Genomic DNA, 17739 nt, shown 5'->3' on the forward strand with positions numbered 1-17739 from the left:
ACAGAGACAGGAAGAAAACAAATACACAAGGGTACACAAACATATAGTGGGATAACACAAAAGGGAAAGGATAGGGTTCGTTTTCAGTGTAACATTTGGTACTGCAGTCCAACCCAAAACTTCATATATCTTTCTTCTTATTTCATCCTTTGTTTCCACCAAAAAAAATTCTAACTAAGCATGCTTTCTGTGTTTATATGTTCACACATCTCTTACCTCATTTTTATTTTCCATTATCTTATCTCATCATTTATTTCCAAGAAAATCCTACCTAAACCTGTTTTCTCAATGCATTTCTTCCAATTCATCGCAACTCATTCTCTTAGAGGCTACCCCCTCTTAAGCTAACTTAAATCTACTGAGCTCAGATGCTAAACTAAGGGACGAGGCAATGCAGCAGCACAAAACATGTAACACAAACAGCAATGACCAAAAAAATGCAGAGTGCAAAGCAAGCAGCAGTAAATCTAATTTACAGATAAAATGCAAAATTACAACTAATATGAGCCAATGTGCAGCAACATGAAAAATCAATGAGTAGTAAAATTGGCTTAGCTGAGTAATGTAATGTGAAATTTAGTAGCACTATGCCTGGCAAACAGCAACAGCAAATGCAATAACTTATATCTAAACATGACATAGCTCAAGCAGAAAAAATATTACAGTAAAAACAACAATGCAGATAAGGGAAATGTATAATCACATCTTAATGTCTAAGTAATTAAAGTGGTGCACCACAAGAAGTTATTCTACCAAAAAGTTACCAATTACTTGAAAAGAAAATTATGAATGCAGTTACTAGTTCCTTCTTATTGTTCTTTCCTTTCCAAGTGCTCCTCTTTTAAAGAATGTGGATCATAAAATAATTATTTAATAGATCTGTTGACAGAAAGTGTTCACATTAGCAAATGCATTTTATTTTATAAAAGCAATGCTGCAACACAGCTGGAAAACAGATGTCAAATGAAATAAGCAATTACGCAAACCAAAGCATAAAAACATCATTCAATAGTCATGTGGCATTTCGTAAGTCAGTAGCTCTCAACTCTCATAGAAAGACACTTGTCATAATCAGGTGTGCAGATGTATGAATATTTCCCATCAATTCATAAGCATTTCAGCAATTAGCACAAAGTGCGAGTAATCATATGTTTTCAAGTAACGAGGGTGTCGCATTAGCGATGAAAGGTACACCCTAATGGCTTGTTCTCCAGGTGTTTTCCTGTGCTCTGAAAGGTACGCGCTAATGGCTTTTTCTCCAGGCGTCTGACACAGCTGGGTGCCCACGACGCATTATGTGTAGGTGGTCCGTTAACTTTCTTACGGAAATATTTACGACAGCAGTTTCCGCTACAGAGACAGTCGCATACAAAAATATTTCACAGGTCAAGAATTTGCGTTACAAATCTGTAGAAACAAAATGCTATTGATATAACAGTGTCCAAAAAAAATTTTCGTCTGCATTGTAATACATTCACGAATATACACACACATTTCATAACTCTTAAAGTACGATTCTTGGTTTCCAACAACCTTTTCATAAATCAGAGTCCCTAACCCCTACTCCTTATTCCTTACCTTATTACACATATACATATTCATATTCATCAACACGTCTTCAATATTTCATCATAATAGCTACATAGCATAATCAGATTCCTCATATAGCATCAGCTTATTTATCATAAACATACCTCAACAGCATAGTACACATCGTCGTCGTAATAATAACATCATAACACTTCAGTCAAATCTCAAAATCGTCGTAACTTCCTCCAATAATTTCAAAACGTAAAAAAAATTCTCTGCTCATTTCAATAGTGTCATCTACCTCAAACGTACTTTAAAATCATGCTCCCTTACCAAATATATCATTCAAATCTCTCATAGTATCACAATGGTTCCGAAAAAATATGAACAGTTTACAAAGTACAGACAAAATACAGTTTCATAAGTGTGAAGTTATCCAACTGTGTATTTGCGTAAACATGTGTCACTGATGTAGTAAAATAAATGTTTGTCTCTCTCAGTTAAATGATCAGATAGCTGTGTAATTTGTGTGTTAGAGAAATATAGTACCGATGTGTAAAGTTGTATAAGCAAATACCATATTAGCTAGGGTTCCTTGTGGTTGCCACACACATGGTACACAAAGTAAGTGTGTACCCCCCTGAGGATTAATGTAATTATACTCCCAGGTGTTACAAATTACCGCAATGGAATGAAATGTATCACGGAAAACTTTCTTTGTAATTAAAAAAAAATCTTTAAAAATAAGTGTTTTAAGTATAAGATTAATCACTCAAATGCGTGTACTGTAGCGCTAAACTGTGCATCTTGTCGCAACATGTCTTCAAAATATTTCACAAGATTGGAGAATTCAGATTGTTCGAAATGTTTCATCATTATGATGCCATGTTTTACGCGGTCTTGTGTGGCTTGAGACCAATATGCTGAGAGGAAGGCATGGTAAAACTCTCCTTCACTGTGGCAATCGTGAATGACCGATCGCATTCTTACAGCTGGTTCATTCTCTAAGTAGCCACACATAAATTCTAACCTGTGCTCCAATGACCAGTTGGGAGGGAAACAATGAGAGAATTGATGGAGCCACGCTTGTGGATGAATGTCGTTGCCAGAATTCTTAAATGTTTTGAATTTACGTGTAGTAATGAACAGCTTATAGTCAAAGTCATCATGTCGGCGAGTCGCATATCGGTCATTGTTATGTCGTTTCGGCGGTTCCATTTCAAAATTCGGTGCACCTTGCAAATTTCTTTCATAACTTCCGAAATGCCCTGTGTTATTATTTTGCGTCTTTTCCGTATTTCTAAGTCCCTCTTCCCGTATTGGGGCGCGAGTATCCTCTGAAATACGTAATTCTTGTATTAACTGTGTCAGCTGATCTTGTACTTCCCGGATTTCTCTTTGGTGTTGCGTATTAATCTGATTCTGATTTTGTTTGAATTTCCTAATTTGTTCGCACTCTTCAGTGTCAGTGAAGGCTACAGGTCTTGTGTCATTCAGATCATCATCTACCTTTGTAGATAAGTTAGTGACCTGATCCGAAAGTTCGGCTACTTTCTCCGATAGTGAACACATTTCCTCAGTGTGTTTTTCTGAACCAAGTTTCAGAGTGTCCATTTGTGTTGAAATCGTATCTACTGTGTCCTTTAAGTTTCCCTGAGTTATTGCAAGTTGCGTAACCGAATCGGTAGATGCAACTGAGTCAATTTTAGCCCACAAGGTCTCATGATTTTCATGAACAATGGCTTGCAGTTCTTTTATGGCTGCTTCGTGATTCTGTAATGCATTTTCATGCCGCGAAAAAATAGGTTGAAAATGCTCACAAATTTGTGTTTTTACGTCATTACAGACTTTTTGACATTTCGATTCAATGTTATGTAACTCAGTAGTTAAATCTTCACGTGTTTGTTCAAGTGTTTGTTCCAATGAGTCTAACTTTTTAAGATTTTGTTCCACTGTGTCTAACTTTTTGAGATTTTGTTCCACTGTGTCTAACTGTTGCTGTGTTTGTCTCTGATTTTGTTCCATTTGTTGCATTAATTGCAATAATAATGTATTAGTGTCTGGAATCTGTTTCTCTACGCTTTTCGGCAGTGCATTTGCACCGACAACATTCACATTTTGACAAGCAGAAAATGTGTCTTGACTTATTTGAGAAAACGGTGATGACCCAAAACCTGAATCTACAGTATTTGCGAAATTGTGTCCTGTCATTTCGGATTCCTGAGGTGAGCTGTTGCCGACCGATCGATCGATAATGCGTCCCTCTTCACTAATTGTTTCACTGTCCACGCCATTGTTTGCCGCCTGCTCCATTTCCCTGTGCACAGTTACCAAATTACTACTTTGAACATTAGTAAATTCATTACTCGGCGGCGCTGATAAGCTACGCTCGTCATCACTATTATTTCTCAGTTTAGTTTGGAGCCTAGTGTTACGTTTTTCACACGCCATTATTGTCACAGTATTTCACACGACAACACAGAAAAACACAATTTGAAGATCAAAAATAAGAGAACACATTAACATAGCACTGAAAATAATATCTAGTTAATTGCAAGCGCAGCTGCGAAATACTTGGTGCAAATCTACATGCATGCCATAACTGTTTTACTGTACAACAATGAAAAACTACAACTACAAAGGAAATTCTCTCTATGATTACGCGCTACCAATAAACAAAATCTACACTAAATACACAAACTACAAGAAATATCAGAAGATTCCAGTGAGGTATCCTAGGCTAAGGGTCGACATATGAAACGTCCCCTTTGAACAATTATACAGGACTGTGCTTAAACTGACACACAATATTTTGTTAGCGCAACGCAATCTGACTTTCAAAATTCCCTACAAAAGAATGGCCCTGACTAGCATTAAACTATACCTTTTACAAATCACTTACCTCACAAAATCTTCGCTGCTCAAGCTACTGCAATACAGCGAGCGCCACTACTGCCAGCTAAATAAAAGATTCAAACTACTGAAGGCACTAACTACTGATAGGGATAGTTAGCAAATGAAAGATATTAATAGAGAACAAACAATGTATTTACCTTGATATCATCATATATAAATATACCAGTTCATGAAAAATTACAAAACTCCGCCATCTCTCTCCACACATCCACCACTGCTGGCGGCTCACCTCCAACTGCGCAACGCTACGCGCTGTTCACATCCAGCTGCCGCTGCCCAACACTACAATGGCAGACAACAATGCAAACTAGCGACAGACTGCACACAGCACAGCCAGTGATTTTCATATTGAGCGCTACGTAACGTTGCCAATAAGAAAACATAAACAGCCTACTTACACTGTCAGTTCTTGTACCTCTGACCGGTCGTTTTCAACACTTAGACGACTGAAAATGTTTTTGCGGCCAGTAACGACACAAAAAAGATTGAATGATTTGGCAATTTTACATGCTTATAAAGAAATGACTAGAACTATTGGTATTACCAAAATTGGAATCAAACTCATATGTTTAAAAGATTTAACAAGGAAAGTGTTCTACACTGAACGTTAATATGTCATGATTACTATTGGTATGTAAAATGAGTTATTTTGTAGTTCTGCTCACAAATAAACCTTTACATAGTTCTTTTTCCAGTAAATTAAAAGCATCTGAGTTATGAACATTTTTTCAGTTTAATGTGTATGAATCTGTTATTTTATTTTAGGAAGATGTTGATAACGTCGTTGCCTCTTGCAATCAATGTGCATATGAGTTATTTAAAGTATACAGTACCTGTAACAGAGCTAAGCGCCATTTTGTTAGTGAATTAAAAGTTGGAAAAGACAAATAATTTAATACAGACAGAATTGATTAATGTTATGGTTCTACATTTTGAGAATATTCGTTACAGTAATTAATCTTTATAATCCAAACTAACTAGCGCGACAGCTCTTACATTCCGCCATTGATATGCACCTACAGAAATTTTGGAAAGTCGTTTACTTGTCTGCTCTTGGTTGTTTCAAATGACGCAACAGCGGTATAATTGCTTTCAGTTGAAATTACGCACAGTTCCCAAAGAGTGACAGTGTGGCATGCAGGAGATAAACTTAAAGATAAGGCTGTATTCATTTATAATACATCCTTCTACACAAAGCAACGGCCTTGCCGCAGTGGATACACCGGTTCCCGTGAGATCACCGAATTTAAACGCTGTCGGGCGTGGTCGGCACTTGGATGGGTGACCATCCGGGCCGCCATGCGCTGTTGCCATTTTTCGGGGTGCACTCAGCCTCGTGATGACAATTGCGGAGCTACTCGACCGAATAGTAGCGGCTTCGGTCAAGAATACAATTAATCATAACGACCGAGAGAGCGGTGTGCTGACCCCACTCCCCTCCTATCATCATCTTCCCCACTAGATGACACGGCCGTCGGATGGTCCCGGTAGGCCACTCGTGGCCTGAAGACGGAGTGCTTGTACACAAAAATTGTAGGAATATAAAGCTGTTGTATGATGACCAAATAATTATGCTGAATATGTATGAGATAAAACATACTGCGAATATCAATGCTATTGTAAAATCTAGAACTTCCCGATTTCATCTTTTTTTTTCTTTCGTGAACTGTGATTACAACGATAGAAGTCCCCTTGCTCCCTAGTTTATTTCGGGCTGCGTCGGCATGGTTTGAGACATTTCGTGTCGACTATCTTCTGTTTTCTATTTATGCCAACTTTAATGATGTAATGGTATCATAAAAACAGCCTAAATATGATCTCACAGTCTTTTCTAGAAACAAGCAGTGCTTTTGAAAGCAACCGACTCTACAACGTTATTTCCACATGTAAAATATACGACAATTCTAATGCCCCGCACGCACTCGTAATGGTAGTATCGTCGTAAACATCTCTCAACTCCGTTCACCGCGCTGGGGTAATTTCACCTTTCCTCTCTCCCCTCTCAATCCGTGAGCCATGAGTACTAACTGTGTGTTCGGCTGATATGTTTCAGTCTGGTGCAAGTACTCTAATTCCGCAATCTGCCGTCAGCATTTGTAAAAGAGACGGGTAATACTTGTTAGTTGTTACGATTGTAACAGGCTGAAACCTCATCTCGATTTTTTAGAAAAATAAGTTAATTCTAGCCCCTAATATATACACTCCTGGAAATTGAAATAAGAACACCGTGAATTCATTGTCCCAGGAAGGGGAAATATTGACTTATTCCTGGGGTCAGATACATCACATGATCACACTGACAGAACCACAGGCACATAGACACAGGCAACAGAGCATGCACAATCTCGGCACTAGTACAGTGTATATCCACCTTTCGCAGCAATGCAGGCTGCTATTCTCCCATGGAGACGATCGTAGAGATGCTGGATGTAGTCCTGTGGAACGGCTTGCCATGCCATTTCCACCTGGCGCCTCAGTTGGACCAGCGTTCGTGCTGGACGTGCAGACCGCGTGAGACGACGCTTCATCCAGTCCCAAACGTGCTCAATGGGGAACAGATCCGGAGATCTTGCTGGCCAGGGTAGTTGACTTACACCTTCTAGAGCACGTTGGGTGGCACGGGATACATGTGGACGTGCATTGTCCTGTTGGAACAGCAAGTTCCCTTGCCGGTCTAGGAATGGTAGAACGATGGGTTCGATGACGGTTTGGATGTACCGTGCACTATTCAGTGTCCCCTCGACGATCACCAGTGGTGTACGGCCAGTGTAGGAGATCGCTCCCCACACCATGATGCCGGGTGTTGGCCCAGTGTGCCTCGGTCGTATGCAGTCCTGATTGTGGCCCTCACCTGCACGGCGCCAAATACGCATACGACCATCATTGGCACCAAGGCAGAAGCGACTCTCATCGCTGAAGGCGACACGTCTCCATTCGGCCCTCCATTCACGCCTGTCGCGACACCACTGGAGGCGGGCTGCACGATGTTGGGGCGTGAGCGGAAGACGGCCTAACGGTGTGCGGGACCGTAGCCCAGCTTCATGGAGACGGTTGCGAATGGTCCTCGCCGATACCCCAGGAGCAACAGTGTCCCTAATTTGCTGGGAAGTGGCGGTGCGGTCCCCTACGGCACTGCGTAGGATCCTACGGTCTTGGCGTGCATCCGTGCGTCGCTGCGGTCCGGTCCCAGGTCAACGGGCTCGTGCACCTTCCGCCGACCACTGGCGACAACATCGATGTACTGTGGAGACCTCACGCCCCACGTGTTGAGCAATTCGGCGGTAAGTCCTCCCGGCCTCCCGCATGCCCACTATACGCCCTCGCTCAAAGTCCGTCAACTGCACATACGGTTCACGTCCACGCTGTCGCGGCATGCTACCAGTGTTAAAGACTGCGATGGAGCTCTGTATGCCACGGCAAACTGGCTGAGACTGACGGCGGCGGTGCACAAATGCTGCGCAGCTAGCGCCATTCGACGGCCAACACCGCGGTTCCTGGTGTGTCCGCTGTGCCGTGCGTGTGATCATTGCTTGTACAGCCCTCTCGCAGTGTCCGGAGCAAGTATGGTGGGTCTGACACACCGGTGTCAATGTGTTCTTTTTTCCATTTCCAGGAGTGTACATAAAAAATGTTTTGCATCACCCCAGTTCGCAAAACTCCAGAAGATAGACGTTGACTGTGGAAATTGTATCACAGACAAATTTCCCATCACTGTTCATATATGTCACTAAACACGCCCAAAGATGTCAACAACCATGCATGAGTAGCGTCTATTAGACTGAGGGGGTCCGACAGCCGATCAGTTTCAGTCATTCCACCGGGAAAATGGTATCCGGCTCGTGTTGTCTGTAGTTCAACCATACCTAGACGGTCAATACCGCGGTTCGATAGTGTCCGCATTGTTACTTCGTGCCAGGAAGGGCTCTCAACAAGGGAAGTGTCCAGGCGTCTCGGAGTGAAGCAAACCGATGTTGTTCGGACATGGATACGGAGAGACAGAAACTGTCGATGACATGCCTCGTTCAGGCCGCCCAGGGGCTACTACTGCAGTAGATGACCGCTACTTACGGATTATGACTCGGAGAAACCCTGACAGTAACGCCACCAAGTTGAATACCACTGTCCGTGCAGCCACAGGAAGTTGTGTTAGGACTCAAACTGTGCACAATAGACTTCATGAAGCGCAACTCCACACCCGACGTCCAAGGCGAGGTCCATCTTTGCAACCACGACACCATGCTGCGCGGTACAGATGGGCCCAACAACATGCCGAATGGACCGCTCAGGATTGGCATCAGGTCCTGTTCGCTGATGAGTGTCGCATATGCCTTCAACCAAACAGTCGTCGGGGACGTGTTTGGAGGCAACCCGGTCAGGTTGAACGCCTTAGACACACTGTCTAGCGAGTGGAGCAAGGTGCTGTTTTGGGGTGGCATTGTGTGGGGCCGACGTACACCGCAGGTGGTTATGGAAGGCGCCGTAACGGCTGTACTATACGTGAATGCCATCATCCGACCGGTAGTGCAACGATATCGGCAGCATATTGGCGAGGCCTTCGTCTTCATGGACGACAATTCGCGCGCCCATCGTGCACATCTTATGAATGACTTCCTTCAGGATAACGACATCGCTCGACTGAAGTGGCCAGCGTGTTCTCCAGACATGAACCCTATCAAATATATGGGCTGTTTATGGACGACGTGACGTATCAACCACTCTGAGGGATCTACGCCGAATCGCCGTTGAGCTGTGGGACAATCTGGACCAACACTGCCTTGTGAACTTGTGGACAGTACGCCACGATGAACACAGGCATGCGTCAATGCAAGAGGACGTGCTACGTGGTATTAGAGGTACCAGTGTGTACAGCAAACTTATGTAAAAAATGGTTCAAATGGCTCTAAGCACTATGGGACTTAACATCTGAGGTCATCAGTCCCCTAGACTTAGAACTACGTAATCCTAAATAACCTAAGGACATCACACACATCCATGCCCGAGGCAGAATTCGAACCTGCGACCGTAGCGTCGCGCGGTTCCGGACTGAAGCGCTTAGAACCGCTTGGCCACAACGGCCGGCAAACTTATGTAATTCGAATTGGATGCGCACGCGTACCTAATGAAGAATCTAGTATACTACTCAACTGAATTAACATGGTGCGTCGTTGAAATGTAATTTAATCTTCATATATTTGTAAAACACCTGGTTTCATGAGTTCCTCAAGTTTATGGTAAAATGAAAATTATCTTTATGTATAATTTTAACTTTTATTTAATCAGCCATAACCTTTGAACTAGTAATGGGGTAAAAACCCACTGGTTAAAACAGAAAATCGTTTTTTTTTAGGTTTGACCATCCTGTTTTTCGGTTATTTTTTGTTTTACATATACTTGAGTTTTTGTTTTTTATTAATAAGTGATTGGAAAAAAAAGCCAAAATCATGTTGTCTCGATGTTGCTCATAAATTTTTCAGTTTTTAAATGAAGTGATTTTTTTTAAACGCAGTAAAGTTTATTTTTATTCTCCTGGTATATTGTTGCTTTAGCTACTGGGCAAAGCAAACAATAATACTTTAATAACAACCCCAGCGGACTGAAGTGAGGCACAGCCTAGTGAAAAAGGAGCTAGTACCGCACTGGTGAGCCAATAGACGGCACGCTTGGCACACTTGTGTATCTCAGGAGTATGGTACCACTCGTGACATGGAAATATTGGAAACATATTGTCAAGTTCAGCGCGAACAAGGAATTCTAAATTTCTTTTCTAAAAGAAATTATAATCGGGAGGAAGCACTCAAAACATATCTTGGAAGAGCAGATTTTATTCGATTAAGACTCGTTGCATATAGTACACAATTTAATTAGTTCGGTGGTTTTGTAGAACTTTGCAGCACTCAGAATATATCAGTGTTAACGTTTCATTAGCGGCAGGTGTTTCGTTCCAGTAGGCGAGGCTCTTGAGTTTCGTGCCTCAGCATCGGATTTGACCTCTGGCGGTAAAGTTCTTATTCTAGACTAAGCGCCCATTAAGTTACAGTTCCTTTGTTTTTTTAACTGGTTTTTTTCTTTTGATGCTAGTCAATTGTCAGGATGAGCATTACTGCAAAGGGCATTTGATTCTAAAGCATTGTGTCAGGGTGAAAATACTAAATAAATTAATTTTTCTTTCTTAACAACATGTGGGCAGGGTGGGTTCTTCCTTGGCTCGGGTATGAGGTAGAATGAAACAGCATTTTTTAAATAAGATAGCTTTTATTGAAAGTTTTTTACAACTGTTTGCTTACGGGATGTTCTGGCTCGGAGAGCGGCAGCGGCGGCGTCTGATTACGCGTGGCGGTGTGTATCTCGTGTCGCCGTCTGGCCCAGTTGACTGGAGACGCGCATCGTGCTGTAGCCCGTTTAATTATTGAGAGCGAAGTCGTGCATCGGATGGTGATACCTTGGATGTGGCGTCCCAGTGTTTCTCTTCTCTAAGCGGCCAAGTGTGTTGTGCGTCGGCCAGCGGAGCGGTGCGGCGGGGGAAGGCCAGTGTCCTGGACTCGAACAACGGACTCCCACTTGCCCGTCTTCGGCTGTCAGATCTTCATCCAAGCTCACAGGTGACTGCTGATGTGAGGCCGTCTTCTTCCCGTCCTCACGAGTTACCCGGGTACGTAAAAATCAGACTTCAAATACCTTTTAACTTCTGGCGCCGAGGCTGCTGCTTGCTATTCCATTACAGCGGCGGACTTGGTGCGTCTGTGTATGATGTCGTTTCTTCTTGGATGACGGTCTTCAGCACCGAAACTGACTGAAAACTACTGCTACTCTCCTTGTCGGGCCCACTGCGTCTCGCGTATTTATTAACTTCAGTTCACTGGAGGTGAACGACTTCACGGTCATTGCCTCTTCTGTCACGTTGAAAAGCTTCTAGAAGAATCGTCTTAACGTCGGTCATTGGCTCTTGGAATGTAGGCGAGGGCCTTTGCGCACATGCGACAACTGAGAAACACGTGAGCCTGTGGGGCGATGCCCTGACAGCTGAATCGACAGCGTCCGCTTATGTGGGGAGGGCGATGGCTTCTCCTGAACTTGCTGACTTCACGGTCATTGTCTCTTCTGCTCTGCCCGCTGTTTGCCAGTATGTAACTCTCTAAACTAAACCAAGTTTTTCATTTATTTTCTAATTTCTACTTCATTTTGATTTCACTAATTTATTTACTTATCTTAAGTACGACTCAACACTATCAATATCTATCCATTTCAAAAGTTCCTGCAGCACGATTTTCTGGAGTGATGGATGGAGAGGAAGAGTAGTGTAGACACACGGTGATGAGAGGCGTTCGGAAATCTTAATGAACGACAAACACCAAACAAAGACTGCCTGCCATGGTACAGTACCTTTTTTGTTTGTCAGAAACGATCGCATCAACCAACAGAATATTTTAGTTGATGACTTCCATGTAGACGGAGAAATCGAGGCTTAAAAGCTGGAACACTACGTGCAATGCTTATTGTAAAAGCTGATATGGCCAGTTGTGTAACCTTTTTTGAAATTTTAAACCAAAGCAAAGGTATAAAGAATGCCAGACATATGAGAAGCATGTTTTCAGAAATAAACGAATGCTTTAGTTACTTACGCTTCTTTCCTAATTTCCGGGCAACTGTCACCATCAGTCAGTTATCCTCAATCACCATACACAACCACTGCAATGTCCCGTATTGGCTTTTCCGTACTTCCCTTTTTTACATAAAACTTGTCGCTTTACTTATAATGGATAAGCCGGCCGTTGTGGCCGAGCGGTTCTAGGCGCTTCAGTCTGGAACCGCGCGATCGCTACGGTCGCAGGCTCCAATCCTGCCTTGGGCATGGATGCGTGAGTAGTTCTAAGTTCTAGGGGACTGATGACCTCAGATGTTAAGTGTGGTGTCTCCACAAGGCACCACACTTGCCAGGTTGTAGGCTTCAAATCGGCCGCGGTCCGTCAGTACACATCGGACCAGCGAGTCGCCACTGTCGACGCTAGCAGACCGAGCGCCGCCACTCGTCTGATCTTACGAGACAAGCTAGCGCACTGGCCAGTTCTACAGGCGACTTTAATAGGAATGGTTCACATGTTATAGCTTGAGATATCTCATTTGCAGAGACGATAGTTAGCATAGCCTTCAGCTAAGTCAGTAGCTACGACCTAGCCAGGCGCCACATACAGTTTATGCATTGACAATTGATCTGTATGTGTAAAGCAATCAGAATTGTAAAGAAGTATTCGCGGTTCAGTCTATAACTGCACTTGTAAATATTATTATACAAAGTCAAGATCGACATTCACCGCTGATGCTGAATTAAAGCTAAGTATTTAATCGTATGCCTATCTACCAACTTTCTAATCACTTAGGTGATTAGGTATGTTCCACATACATCCCGTCAAGTATAGTTCATTGATCCTCACGTCAGCCTACGTTATCAACGCGTGTAATTAATGGCCACACCTCGTGATCAGACTAAGAGTCAAATTGCGTGACTCAGCCTGGTCACCCTTTTCCATGAGAAGATATATTGGCGGCAACAATACAACTTCTAAACTATGTATTAAACTATTCCATGCGTACAACTTAAAATAGTTTCCACATAAAAAAAGAAAAAGAAATGGAAGGCCCACAAAACGAACACAACTTCAAGTGCCTGCCAGAGTGAGTGAAATGTGGAGCGGCTCAGAGCGCGTGCACGACAACGACCGTAAAGACACGTCAGCGGAAAGAACGAGACAATGAGAGGCCTCTATCGCACCATTGTTTTAGCCTTGTAGCTTTCATAACTTTTGACTGACCCAAAATCGAGACACGCGGTGTCCGGATCGAGGGTGAATCGGGACGTGTCAAAAGACCCCTGAAAATCGGAACATCCTGCGAAAATCGGGACAGCTGGCAACACTCCTACAGAAGCCTGTTTCCTTATGAGGCCTCCTGTATGTATTAGCACCGGGAGCAAGGACGGTCTCCAGATCTTGCCTTCACCTAAAAAATGGTTCAAATGGCTCTGATCACTATGGGACTTAACATCTGTGGTCATCAGTCCCCTAGAACTTAGAACTACTTAAACCTAACTAACCTAAGGACATCACACACATCCAAGCCCGATGCAGGACTCGAACCTGCGACCGTAGCAGTCGCGCGGTTCCGGACTGAGCGCCTAGAACCGCTAGATCACCGCGGCCGGCTGCCTTCACCTCCTTTCTGCCTCGCGATCATCTAAGTAAGCACGCCGTTTTACTTACTCATTTCATAGGTTTATTAAATGTGCTCCTAGCTCGTTCGCGATCCGGGCTGTTGCTATATTTTCATTGTCTTGCACTATTCGCGCTCGTTTGACGGCGGTGCTGTAGATGTTCTCTCCATTTATTCTGTGGATTTCGTGCGAGGCGGTGAATTACACCAATAAAGTCTATCCAGCTCTTCGAGTGCACAAGCCAGTGCGTCTTTTTCTGCGTTCGGCATTGTTACTCGTCACTTTCTAAATTCCCCTGGCAGCTTGAGGATGATCAGCATTGCTGGATCCTCGTGTTTAAAAGGACCGTTCACATTCTGATTCAGTCCCGAATCCTCAAGAAAGAACTGTTTTAACCTCTTACAGTAGTCATCGGGCGTGCCGAGTGGCATGCACCAGTTCCCATCAGATAAGCGAATTTAGTACTTAGTCAGTACTTGGATGGTTGACTGTCCAACACACCGCGTGATGTTCACAGAATCGGTAGTGGCGTAATGACCCTGGTCACCAGTCTTTACTGTAATGTCCTGGATTCAGTTGCAAACCTCTCTGCAGTTTCTCGTGAAGTGACGACGCGCCACACGGCTGATGGTGACCCGCCTGTCCGAAGGGCACGTTCAGCCCAGAGGCCTCCTGATGCTCTCCGACCGGAATAGGCTCTACGCAGGCACCGGGTTTCAACCTCCCCCTTCTCTCAGCATTACCAACACGAAAATGACACTCACTACACACACACACACACACACACACTCTCTCTCTCTCTCTCTCTCTCTCTCTCTCTCTCACCTATCACACTGACTTAACAGACACCCTTTCGTACACAGCTCTCACACTTCGCAAAGGAAAGGTGTCTGCGTATACGAAGACTGAAACCATCCTTCACAGCCTCGCGCCATTCATGCCATAAGACTTTACTTTTTAACTCTTATAGTCAATCGTTGCGAACCCCCACCCCTGCAGTATCCCGACACGGTTGTCATTTTGCTTGAAAGCAGACCAGAAGATTTTTAGAATTGTGGATGTTGTTGTTGTTGTTGTCTTCAGTCCTGAGACTGGTTTGATGCAGCTCTCCATGCTACTCTATCCTGTGCAAGCTTCTTCATCTCCCAGTACTTACTGCAACCTACATCCTTCTGAATCGGCTTAGTGTATTCATCTCTTCGTCTCCCTCTACGATTTTTACCCTCCACGCTGCCCTCCAATGCTAAATTTGTGATCCCCTCATGCTTTAGAACATGTCCTACCAACCGATCCCTTCTTCTTTTCAAGTTGTGCCACAAACTCCTCCCCAATTCTATTCAATACTTCCTCATTAGTTATGTGATCTACCCCATCTAATCTTCAGCATTCTTCTGTAGCACCACATTTCGAATGATTGTATTCTCTTCTTGTCCAAACTAGTTATCGTCCATGTTTCACTTCCATACATGGCTATGCTCCATACAAATACTTTCAGAAACGCCTTCCTGACACTTAAATCAATACTCGATGTTAACAAATTTCTCTTCTTCAGAAACGCTTTCCTTGCCATTGCCAGTCTACATTTTATGTCCTCTCTACTTCGACCATCATCAGTTATTTTGCTCCCCAAATAGCAAAACTCCTTTACTACTTTAAGTGTCTCAATTCCTAATCTAATTCCCTCAGTATCACCCGACTTAATTCCACTACATTCCATTATCCTCGTTTTGCTTTTGTTGATTTTCATCTTATATCCTCCTTTCAAGACACTGTCCAATCCGTTCAACTGCTCTTCCAAGTCCTTTGCTGTCCCTGACAGAAGTACAATGTCATCAGCAAACCTCAACATTTTTATTTCTTCTCCATGGATTTTAATACCTACTCCGAATTTTTGTTTTGTTTCCTTTACTGCTTGCTCAATATACAGATTGAATAATATCGGGGCCAGGCTACAACCCTGTCTCACTCCCTTCCCAACCGCTGCTTCCCTTTCATGCCCCTCGACTTTTCTAACTGCCATCTGGTTTCTGTACAAATTGTAAATAGCCTTTCGCTCCCTGTATTTTACCCCTGCCATCTTTAGAATTTGAAAGAGAGTATTCCAGTCAACATTGTTAAAAGCTTTCTCTAAGTCTACAAATGCAGGAAACGTAGGTTTGTCTTTCCTTAATCTATTTTCTAAGATAAGTCGTAGGGTCAGTATTGCCTCACGTGTTCCAAGATTTCTGCGGAATCCAAACTGATCTTACCCGAGGTCGGCTTCTACCATTTTTTCCATTCGTCTGTAAAGAATTCGCGTTAGTATTTTGCAGCAGTGACTTATTAAACTGATAGTTCGGTAATTTTCACATCTGTCAACACCTGCTTTCTTTGGGATTGGAATTATTATATTCTTCTTGATGTCTGAGGGTATTTCACCTTACATCTTGCTCACCAGATGGTAGAGTTTTGTCAGGATCAACGTACGAGGGGACGTGAAAAAGTAAGTTGTCATTATTATGGTAGGCTAGGCAACTCATATAGGAAATGCTACACTGCACTTCAAAGTGAGTCACAGATACACAACACTGTTTTTCAACATAGTCACCAAATTTCTGTAAACAACGGACGAAATGTGCTACGAATCTTCCAGTTCATCGCCGACAGAGATTCGCTCCTTGGTCACGGAACTATTCGAGAACGGAACTATTCGTGAACCTTCTATCGCTGCGAAATAAGCCGTTGCTGCAGATGAGTTTATCAAATTCCTGAATATTGTAATTTGTGGTAGATTTCGATGGCTTTCCTACCCGATGAGTATTACGTCTGTGCGGCCTTGGACCGTTTGATGGTGCCATATCACTACCTCTGGACGTGCGTGACATGGCATTTGGTCCGTCTGCCGCCAAAATATCACGGTATTCCGTGTGAAAGTTAAACGTTTTGCCCGCAAAACTCTTACTGTCTCGTGTACTTTAAATTTGGAGCATGTTTCCAGTAGCCATACCATTTCCCTATGAGCAACATATTACTCGTGACCCAGCAGAAGTGCGTTTGCAGGGAAAACTCTTCTGACGATGGTGCAACTCTCGTTCCGCAATGCTCTTAAGCCCGATACAGACGAGGACACTTCCTGCGCCACTAACGGTGCATTGGGATAGTACAACTTCCTGCTCCAAGAGCTGGCATGCCATCTAATGACTGCAGATGGCGCAACTCTATTTTAGAAAATGGTTGATAACTAACTGAGAGCGGCAGTTGTTGCTTATGCAGTCATTTACAGTAATATCTCGACTTCGTCGACGAAGAAATTTACGTTAGCGTAAAAGAAGATGGTGGAGTAGAGCTTGGATTTCAATATGTGACGACGGCGGTCGGGAATTGTACAGTCTGTTACACGATGAACTGACGTTGGAGGGCAGGGAATCACACAAAAATTTTCTGATGACGGGCGAGACGGAACTCTTGAGATTGCTTCGTTTAGTAGGTCCACGAATAACGAAGCAAAACACAATTATACGTGATGTGAGCAGGTAACTTATATAAGCTTAGTATTACTTGTCTGCTGTGCCTACACTTCACACTCGTAAGCTTGTAACTAATCCTATAATTTTCTTTAGGTAGTTCAAACACTGAGGTTTCTATCTTGTGGAGAATACCTGTAAGCACGGTATCATCAATAATTGCTGAAATTTGTGACGCAACTTACCGGTCGTTGAAGGATTCGGACATGAAGGTACGCTGAGCTGGTTAAATTTCTTCAGAACGTGGCCAAAATAAGTTAATGTACTAAGCAGAAAAGTACAACAAGGAAACCATTTTGTTCAGATGTGTTACTCTCAGCAAGAAACATACTCCGGGGTGAGGGCGTATTCTGGGTGCCTCTGCAACAATTTTTGATACAGTTTCATTGTCAAACCCCTAGCATACCCTTTGTTCTCCTAAATTCATTAGAAATGGCAGCTATTATTTAAATTCCTAACAATTATTTTTTTTTTTTCGGGGGAAGGATGTGTCTCTGATCCTAGTTTCAGCTTTGCCTGCGTGCAGGCAGTGTCACATATTTTTATAGTCTGGCAATTATATTCAAAATGTATTCCTTCATTGTA

General features: G+C 43.1%; 1 pseudogene; it reads left to right on the top strand.

Moving 5' to 3' along the window:
- Positions 1-5641: 5641 nt before the first annotated feature.
- LOC124623503 lies at positions 5642-5759 on the top strand (annotated as a pseudogene).
- Positions 5760-17739: the final 11980 nt, after the last annotated feature.

The sequence above is a fragment of the Schistocerca americana genome, chromosome 7 (genome assembly GCF_021461395.2).
Source record: "Schistocerca americana isolate TAMUIC-IGC-003095 chromosome 7, iqSchAmer2.1, whole genome shotgun sequence".
Lineage (NCBI taxonomy): Eukaryota > Metazoa > Arthropoda > Insecta > Orthoptera > Acrididae > Schistocerca > Schistocerca americana.